General features: G+C 41.2%; 1 pseudogene; it reads left to right on the top strand.

Annotated features, from left to right (window-relative positions):
* The first annotated feature begins 8,358 nt into the window (after positions 1-8,358).
* On the top strand, positions 8,359-9,107 carry LOC117710393 (Y-box-binding protein 3 pseudogene; annotated as a pseudogene).
* Positions 9,108-10,120: the final 1,013 nt, after the last annotated feature.

Raw genomic sequence — 10,120 nt, 5'->3', positions numbered from 1 at the left:
ACAATTTCATAGCAAACTTCTGAGCTTCTGGCTATTACAATCTTTTTGCTGACTCTTCCAAAGTACTCCCTGAGACTTAGGTGCTGGAATATATCCATTGGAACTGAGTTCCATAACTCTGCATTTTGATTGGTTGTGGTTTTCTGTAATGGTCTTTTCTGTTACAAAGAGAAGTTCTGATGAGGGGTGAAGACTACTTTAGCTATGGTCATAAAGATATATGTTTAGATTCTTGTTAGGGATATAATGGCTTATAAAGTAGTGGTATTGTAAGGTCCCCTCCCATATTCATGGCTTCACTAGCTCCTAGTTAGCTAGGATTCCAGAACCAGGAAGGGTGTCCTTCTCTTGTTGTGTGGGTTTTAAGTCTAATTAGAGAGCTGTTATTTACTGCCAAGTTATGTTTCTTTATATAGCAGTAACCTTGAGGTTATTGAACCATAGTGCTTGTTGATATGATTCATAGGCATCAATAGTTGTATAGGACTGTTGGTTGCTTTTCTCCTTTGGAAGCTTCCATAATGCCTTCTTGTTCTATTAGAGCTAGTCCTTAGGGAAAAGGAGTCCAGGTAAGTTCTATCTCTGAGGTCTCTGGGCCCTGTTTCTTTAGCAATAGAAATTTGCCTTCCACATTTCAGAGAAAACCGACGATTAATCACAATAAGCTGTATGCTTTGCAAGTCTCTTGGACATCACTGCCTCAAAAGAGGGTTTTTCTAATCTAGTATCGGTTTTTGTACTAGGTGATCTTTGGCTCTTGGAGGAAGCTTTGTCAGCTTACACAGAATCAGATGTATTATCTCTTTGTTTTAGGTAAATAGTTAACAGTATGATTTCTATGATGTTTTCAGATGTCTTCGTTCTTTCTTCTATATTTACTCCTTCCCACATTCACAGAAAGCACCCCATTTTTTACAGTTTCCCCATCAGATCAGTTGTATTTTACTTGCCTTTACCTTCCATCATGCATCTATATTTAGATCCCTTCAAAACTCCAAAGAACACTATCTTTCCCCATTTTCCTGATCAGATCTCTTATATCTTGCTACTCCCCTTTCTATTGTCCTTCAACCCATATTCTGGCAATGGTACCGCTTTCCAGCTTCTGTAACTACTCCAGGTTATGTAGTCACATCTCAAGATTTGGAGCTAAGTTCTTCTGATAAGTGAGCACACACCTCTGTTGTCTTTCTCTTACCCATTCAATGTAACATGATTTTTTTATTACCCATTTCTCTGCTGTTGGACATTTAGGCTGCTTTCTTTTCTTAGTTGCTGTGAACAGAGCAACAGTGAACATTTGACTTTGAATTCTGTGGTCATAACTGAGCGAGGGACACAGCTGGGTCACTTGGCAAAAGTAGTCTTTAGCTTTACTTTTCAGTTTTATCCACAATTTCTTTATGAAGGCATAAATTTTCCTGCTTTCATTGAGTCACTTAAGTTTGGGTATATGGTGCCTTCATTTTCATTGAATTCTAGAAATTTCTTTCCTGACCAAGTTTGGAAGTCAGGTGTAATTCAGATAGGTCTACCTTTATATGTAATTGGCCTTTGTCCCTTGAAGCATTTAATATTCTTTTTTGTTTTGTACATATAGTGTTTTTGATTTTTATGTCTCAAAAGGATTTTCTTTTCTAGACTATTTGGTGTTCTGTAGGCTTCTTGTATGCTTATAGCTGTCTCTTTCTTTAGGTTAGAGACATGAGTTTGTTGAAGATATTTTCTGGTCCTTTGAATTGGGATTTGTTTGTTTCCTTTTTAAGGGTTTCTACCTGGGTATTAAAGTGATTCTGGCTTTATAGCAGGAGTTTTTCTTTCTTTCTTTCTCTCTCCCTCTCTTTCTTCCCTCCCTCCCTCCTTCCCTCCCTCCCTCCCTTCCTTCCTGCCTTCCTTCTTTTCTTTTTTTATTTGTTTGAATATTTTAAGAAGGATCTTTAAATGTCTGATATAACTCTGCTGTGAATTCATCTGGCTCTAGACTTGTTTTTACACCGAAAGCTTATTATTACTCTTTCAATTTCATCATTTGTTATGTGCCTGTTTAGGTTGTGGTATCTTCTTGGTTTAATTTTGGTTGTTTGGTTGAACCTAAAAATTCCTTTATTTTCCTTTAGTTTTTCAGTTTAATGAAATACTGGATTTAAAAAGTATTCTTTTTTATTATTCTGAATTTTTAAGGTGTCTGTTGTAATGTTTTCTTGTTCAATTTTGATTGTGTTAATTTGGTTCTTCTCTTGGTTTCTTTTGTCTAGTTGATCCAAGATCTGTCAATCTTGTTTATCTTCACACAGAACCGGTTCTTAGATGCCTTAATTCTTTGCAATGTTTTCTTTCATTTGTTTCTATTTAATTGGTTTCTGCTTTGATCTTTATTATATTTTGTGCTGTCAACAGGGTTTGGATTTCGTTGTTCTCGTTTGTTAAACCTTTGTATATGAATTATTTAAAAATGTAATTTTTCTTTTCCTGTATTTTAAAATGTAGAATCCAAGAGCTATAAATTTCCCAATATGAATTCTTTTAATGTGTTCCAGTAGTTTCGTTATATTGCTTTTATTTTATTTAGTTTCAGAAAGCTTTTTATTTTTATTTCTTTTTTGATTCGTTGATCATTTAGTAATAAGTTGTTTGATCTCTACAAATTTGTATATTTACTAGAAATTTGCTTTCTGTTAATTTTAAGATTTTTTTCTTTTCTCTTTCTATTTTTTTTCTTTCTTTTGCTTTGTGGTCAGACAGATGAAGGAACAATTTAATATGTTTTTGAATTTGTAAAGATTTGGCACATATTTTAGTGTAGGGACTTTTTTTTAATCCAACTTTGCTTCCTTCTCAGAAACTAGGTCATAAACTATTTGTTCCAGGAGCAGACCCCAAAGTCTAAAAACAAGAAAGGAACAGATTTAAAGATAGCCACATGAATGGGAGATATATTATCTCAGGATAGGCTGTCTGTGCTGAGTAGCCTCCTCCATGGGATGCAAGAATGCAGCCCACATTAAGCATCCTGGTACCCAATAATGAGGTCTTAGATTACCTAACTCTAACAATAAAATAAAACATTTTCAGGACCATCATAAGTACTCTGCTTCCATAGCTAAGCTGCTTGTGAGAAGCTACAGTATTCTGTTTGATCACCTCACAGTAAAGCAGCAGGATGCTATGTAAAACAGCTTTTGTTTTTATCTCAGCAGGGGATTGCATAGTTTCAGGAAAGTAGGGAAGGGAGGCCTGTCTCTGCTATCAGCACTTTCAGACTGTGCGGTTCACTTGAAAGAAAAGCTCATTAAGAGTTGGCACATGAATTCAGGCCATAAATTGAATAGGAAGTTGTAACAGAATGCCTAAATGCAATTATCCGGCTTGGCATTCACCTTTTCTTGCTGTCTTATAGGGTTATGGAGAGTTAAGGCTGTAACTTAGCTGTCCTTGAAGACACTCAGTCAATGTTTTAGCTCCAGTTTTTGCACCTGGGGTCCTATGGTGCGTATCTTCTTTATGTCTTTTGATTAAAAGTTTGCATAACCCCTTGGAATGTGCCCTAAGTTTTAGGAGTCTCAGAAACAATTAAGCAGCCCTGTTATAAACAGGGATCAAATGTTTTTGTCTGGGTCCCATTCTGAAACAATGGTGACCCTTGCATGCAAGTTGCTTCTGCAGAATAAATGCTTTTTGCTTTTATATACGATCTGAGTCTGGGGTTTTCCTTCATCAATTTTTGGACCCTTACACAGGATGTGGTCTATTTAAGAAAAGTTGCTTCTATGTGCTGCAGAGTAAAATGTGTATTTGTTGCTTGGATATAATATTTTACAAATATCTGTAAAATTCATCTGCTTCATAATACCAATTAATTCTGATGTGTTTTTGTTTGCCTAGTGGACCCATCTCTTGGAGGAAGTAGGGTACTAAAATTACATACTATTAGTGAATTGATGTTAATCTATATCTTTAAATTGTAAATTTTAAAAATAAAATTAGGTGCCTCAGAGTTTGTACGCATGTGTTTATGACAGTAATGTCTTCTTGGTTAATTGTTCCTTTTAGTAGAAAGAAGTATCCTCCCTTATCATTTTTCATTAGTTTTAGCTTGAGGTGTATTTTGTCATATATTAGGATAATAATGCTTCTTCAGTTTAGTGTACTTTTGTTAATTCTTTTATAATAAGGCAATATCATGGTCTTTAAATTTAGGATGACTTTCTTGTAGACAACATAGGAAGTGGGAACCAGCCCAGGAGAAAGACGTTTGTTTCAGTCAACAAAGATGAAAAAGAAGTTGACTATCTGAAGACTGCTTTGGCATCACACATAGAGATGCAGAGTCTGAAGTTTGCCCAGTACTTTTCTGTCTTGCTTTGAGAATTACAGTTAAGTTATTGGATGTATCTCAGAAGAGACTTTAGACTTTTAACATTGTTTAAACTGCTATAGACTACAGGGACTTTTGAAATTGGGCTGTATGTATTTTGTATTATGCTATGTTTAGGTATGGCTCCCATAGACTCCCATGTTTGAACAAGCCTATGGGTGCCAGGGCATGGAATGTGGTGGCTTGAATATGTTTGACCCAGAGAGTGCCACTTGTCCAATAGAGGCACTCAGATGTTTGTGGTAACCAACAGCTTTTTAAGTGAATTTTACTCCACCGCTTGATAAGAGAGAAGTAATGTCTGATATCAAAAACTAGCCGACTTTCTACTGAGCCTTGCTGGACATGCATTGGGTTGAGGCAAGGACCTTCGCAATTCACTAATTTTGCATTGTGTCCAATTATAGCTTTCTATGATGTTCTCCATTTGCTGCAAAGAGAAACTTTTTCAATGAGGGGTGATAGCTACACTTAGCTGTGAGTATAAATATAAGACTTAGAATGTACCTAAAGAATTATGTAGGTCTTGTAAAATGGCAGTAGTAAATTTTATTTTGAGATCCATGACTTCACTAGCCCTAGAAAATTAGTTGTTATTTGGTGGTGTGGCCTTGTTGGAGTAGGTGTGTCACTGTGGGAATGGGGTTTAAGACTCTTGTCCTAGTTGCCTGGAAGCCAGTCTACTCCTGTTTGCTTTTGGAACAAAGTGTAAAACTCTTAGCTCTTCCTGCACCATGTCTGCTTGGACACTGCCATGTTCTCACCTTGATAATGGACTGAACCTTTGTTTCTGTAAGCCAGCCCCAAGTAATATTGTTGCCTTGGTTATGTTATCTCTTCAGAGCAATAAAACCTTAACTAGGACAAGCTGTTTCTTTGTGTCTTATTTAAATTCATTGGATTCTTTGATGAAGTTTATATATCTTTTAAAAAATTCTCTGTCTTGGAGCTTATCTAGGCAAATCTCATTGGTAAACATTTCTAGAGCACTGGTAAGTTTTGGAGAAATATACTGGCATGATCTTTCATGTCACTGGGATACATGCATCTGGGCATGTGAACTTCTTTTGTTAGTTCTGAGTCTTTTATTGACAGAGCCAGTTGGTGCCAAATAGAGGGTGTATGGGTGTGTTGGGTACTGAAGGTAGAAATGGCTTGTGTGGTATGAAGTCAAATGGATAGAAGGAATTGGGATTGCACATAAAATGGAGTGTACTAGTAGATATGGCTGGATGAAAACATTGCATGTGGCATGAGAGTGTTGTGTGGGTTGGGGGTATTGGTAAGGGGAGTGCTGAGCAGAGTCTAGAACTTCTTTCAGGTGTAACCAATGGAAGTCAGACTATGCTGGTAATCTACAATCATTGATAAATGGTATTTGACTGGCTGGCCTGCTCCTGTAGTCCTTGACTGATCTCCACTGCTCATTAGCAGCAACTGACCCTGATTGCTTAAAGTGTTCCACTTATAAAAGTCCAGAAATTTGTGTGTACATGTTCTACTCCTTTTGTGTTCATACTCCTTTTGTTCTTCTGAGAGAGGGGATCTTGGGTGGGACTATGTTGGGCCTAACATGAGGTCTAATCTCCATTCCACCTTCACCCTTCAGTCACATACACAGGTGGAGGGCATGAACAGGCCCTAGAGAGATTTACATACTAATGAGGTACCTGAAGGCCAGAGGTGGAGCCAATTAAACATTCCTCCCCAGCCCTTCCCCCCTCCTCTGCTCCCCTTTTAACTCAGGTCCACCCTGGGTTTTAGGGGGTATGCATCCAGATCCATCCACCATCTGCCATGTGAATAAACTGATTTTGGAAACCCAAGGACTTCCTCGTGTGTTGGGGCCACACTGCTACGAGGAACTGTGAAGAGCCAGGGAGAGGCTTTTAGTTAATGAGCAGCCAGGCCCAACTTCTAGCTGGAGGAACCCAGAGTGTTCCCAGCCGACTACCCACAGCATGGTGGGAGAAACATTGGGATCCCCAGCCTTATTTTTTCCCTATAGCTGGCGCCCTCAAACATTGGGCCTTGGAAACCACGCAGCCACAGAAACTGATACCACAGGAAGGTAAGCCCCCCCAACTCTTGAAACAAGCAATCTGTTTTTTCCTCCTGTGTTTCAGTCAGAAGCCATCGCACGGATTTAAGTAACACAAAGGAGCGTTTGCTATCTCCTGGCCAGGGCCACTCTCTGGTGTTGGTTCAAAGGCTTCCCTGGCCTCTGCTTAAATCCCAACAGCCCGAAATGGGTGTTGGCAAAGACTCTCTATCTAGACTCTTTTTAAATCAAAAAAGAAAAAGAAAACTGGTAACACAGCAGCCAGTTAAATGCTACAGGGCAGCCAGTCCTTAAATCTGCAGGAAGGCTTAGCGCTTTGGATCTCTGCAGAATCCCCTAAAAGCCAATAGGCCAAGGGAACATTCCCATTGGACAAGGCGTTTCTCCTCTTTCCTATCATGGGGAACTCCACGTCACTTAAAAATTCACCCCAGGCCAGGCAAATATATTCCCTACTAAAGACCCACGGAATAAGAATAGGCAAAAAGCAAACCTCCTTGTTTTGGGAGGAAGTCCTTCAGATAGCACTATGCATGGCAGAGGATAATATTTACAGTCTAGACTCATGGAGCAAAGTAGCTTCCCTTATCAAAAACAGAGATAAAAAAAAAAAAAAACCCCTTGTGAGTTTTTGCTGATCTTAGCTGCAATTCGGCAATGTATAGGACCATCAAAAATAGGACAGACTGAGAACAACAACACAGCTCCTGGGCCCCCTCAGTCAAATGAACCCAAAGATCAAGGTCCCCCAAATTACCTTGTTTCAGCCCTCGAGGCCCTTACCCAACTAATAAGAGAGATAAAATCCATATACCCACCCCTCCACCCTTATGCCTTGGAGGAAATGAAACCATGTGCTCCTCCTGTCCCTCCCTCCCCCGCCCAAAGGCAAGGCTCTATTAAAATGCCAAAGGAGCTTTGCCTGCCTCTCCCCTTACTCCACCAACTCCTGATCAACCAAAGAGAGATAAATCCCCTCCCCCTTCTCCAAGCAGACCTTCAAAATCCATAGATAAAACCCAAACTGCTCGAGCATTCCCAGTTAATATCCACCCCCACTCGAGCTAAACCACTTAATTAGTACCCACTCCAAGCCTCCGACCTAAAAGAACTCAGGCAGGCAGTGAAGGAAGATGGCATTCACGCACCGTGGACAAAATCTCTCCTACAGAGCCATATTGCCAATTTAAACACCCCTCAAGATTGGACAGATATTTGCTGTTCTGCTCTCCCTGGCCCAATGTTTCTAGAGTGGGAAGCCTATTATCGAGATGAGTGTCTTCAACAAGTCAGGCAAAACCAGGGAAGGGGCAATGACACTCCATGGGGTTTAAAAGAACTCTTTGGCCAGGAAGATTTCTCTACTGGGGCACAACAGGCAAATCAGCCAGCAGGGTACTATGAACAGGTCCACCTCTGTGCCATTCAAGCCTGGAATAGGCTCACTCCACCATCTTCAGGGTCACAAGACCCCACCCACTCCCTGCTCTCCCTTCATCAGGAGTCTGGAGAATCCCTATCTGATTTTATTCTCAGAACTAAAATGAGCTTAGAAAAAAAAAAATCTCCAACCCCCACAGCTAGAGACCTTCTTCTTAAAATCATTGTTTGGGAAGGCATGACTTCTGAGTCTAGGCTAGCTTGCCAGGGTCTCCAGGAAGAGCATCACGATAGGTAGATTGTAGCAACCAGAGAAATAGGAACCCCATCAAATCAGGTTGTATCCATAGCTCAAGCATTTGTGGCAGCAATAAAAACAGAAGAAATCTGCTTCAAATGTGGAGAGGCAGGACATTAGAAGGATGAATGTCCTACAACCTGCCATCCTTGGGGTCGGGAGACACAGCGAGACTGTGAACGCTCGTGTGCCCTGCCCTCGAGCTATAAGAGTGAGGCGGGTGGGGCCACCACCATCGGCACCATGCTCCTGCAGGCCGTGGCCAACACTGTGCCATCCATGGCACCCCCAGACCCAGCGCCTAAGAGTCCTGCGGCCAGCGGTGTGCCCCAGGCCACGGCACCCGCCACGCTGCTCATGGGGAGCCCCAGCGGAGACGCAGCCCCCAGGCCTGCCCCAGCCTCATCATCTCCTTCCTGTGGGCAGCGAGGATGCAGAGAAGAAAGTTTTATGCCACCAAAGTCCTTGGCACTGTCAAATGGTTCAATGTCAAAAACAGATATGGATTTATAAACCAAAATGACACCAAAGAAGATGTATTTGTACACCAGACTGTTATCAAGAAGAATAATCCATGCAAGTATCTGCATAGTGTGGGGGATGGAGAAACTGTAGAGTTTCATGTGGTTGTAGGAAAAAGGGGTCCTAAAGCAGCAAATGTGACTGGTCCAGATGGAGTTCCGGTAGAAGGGAGTCACTATGCTGCTGATCGGCGCCGATACAGATGCAGCTACTATGGCAGGTGCCATGGACCTCCACATAATGCTGGTGAGATTGGAGAGATGAAAGATGGAGACCCCGAGGGAACACAACTCCAGGTCCATCGGAATCCAACCTACCTCCCGAGGTTCTGCAGGGGACCCACTTGCCCATGCACAAGCCTATATCATTCCCTACAGGTGGTAGAGGATACGGAAAGAGCCAGCTCCAAGAGTGTTCCCCACCAGTTGTTGCCCACAAAAAAACCTCTCCATGAAACTCCAGGACAGTGAGCAATCCCCTGCCTAGTTCACAAGACTAGGCAGGCTTCTTTCTGTCTCCCCACTCGCTTTCTCTCTCCACGTGTTCCTTGTTAGCTTCTTCTAATTTTTAGCTACTGAAGAGCCCCAAACTCGGGAGACCCTTCCTCAAGTCTCTGGAAATCATGACCACCCAAAGACCACAAGAAACCATACCTGGATGCAATCAGCAGAGGTTTATTAGGGAAGAAACCTGGCAACCAGTAGTCTCACCACACACTCACAAAGGAGTGGAAGTTCGACCCCCACAGCCAGTCCGTGGAGGGTTTTAAAGGGAAAAACCACAAACCAGGGGAGTGGGAAGGGGGGTGAGGGGTTGTCAAGGATACAAAACATAAAAATAGTGGAACAATTCAGAGGTACTCACCCTAAATGATTAGTGTCATGTGGAAATCACCCTGCATTCTTCTCAAAAACATGGTTTTTACCATGCCATTGTGTCCTATCCTGCCATTTACCAACTACTTCAGATTAACTATCTTCACTTCTTCCTGCTATAGCCCCACCTAGGTGGCTTGCATCTTTTATCTGTGGTCAGGAATGCCTTCCTGCCTTGGGCCTTTTCCACCCATAGGCGGGCCTACTGCCTGAGGCTTGATTCAGGGAATAATGTCCTCCATCCGGAATGTGCTCCGGGGAAGTGAAGGCCTGAAATCTTATTTTTAGTTCCTCATTCTGGACTCTGCACTATTCCTGCTCAGGTCTAAGGCAAAAAATCTACACATATTTCATAAAATAGTCTTTATAATTTTTTACTCTACATCCCCACTTTTCCGATTAGGTTATGTTTTTAATCATAAAAACTCAATTATTAATAAGTCCATTCCTACCACACTTTTTCCGATTTGGATCTTAGAAAAGTTTAAACTCCAGTGTCATCATAATTATCATTTTCTTGACGTAAAGCTCTATATTGATGGCGCAACACAAAAAGCTGAACAGCACTTATCCTTTCTCTAACAAAAGTTACTAATCTATTTAAAATG

This window comes from Arvicanthis niloticus, chromosome 6 (assembly GCF_011762505.2).
Source record: "Arvicanthis niloticus isolate mArvNil1 chromosome 6, mArvNil1.pat.X, whole genome shotgun sequence".
In the NCBI taxonomy this organism is placed as follows: Eukaryota; Metazoa; Chordata; class Mammalia; order Rodentia; family Muridae; genus Arvicanthis; species Arvicanthis niloticus.
Note: the sequence above shows the minus strand (reverse complement) of the source record. Positions and strands in the feature narration are given on the sequence as shown.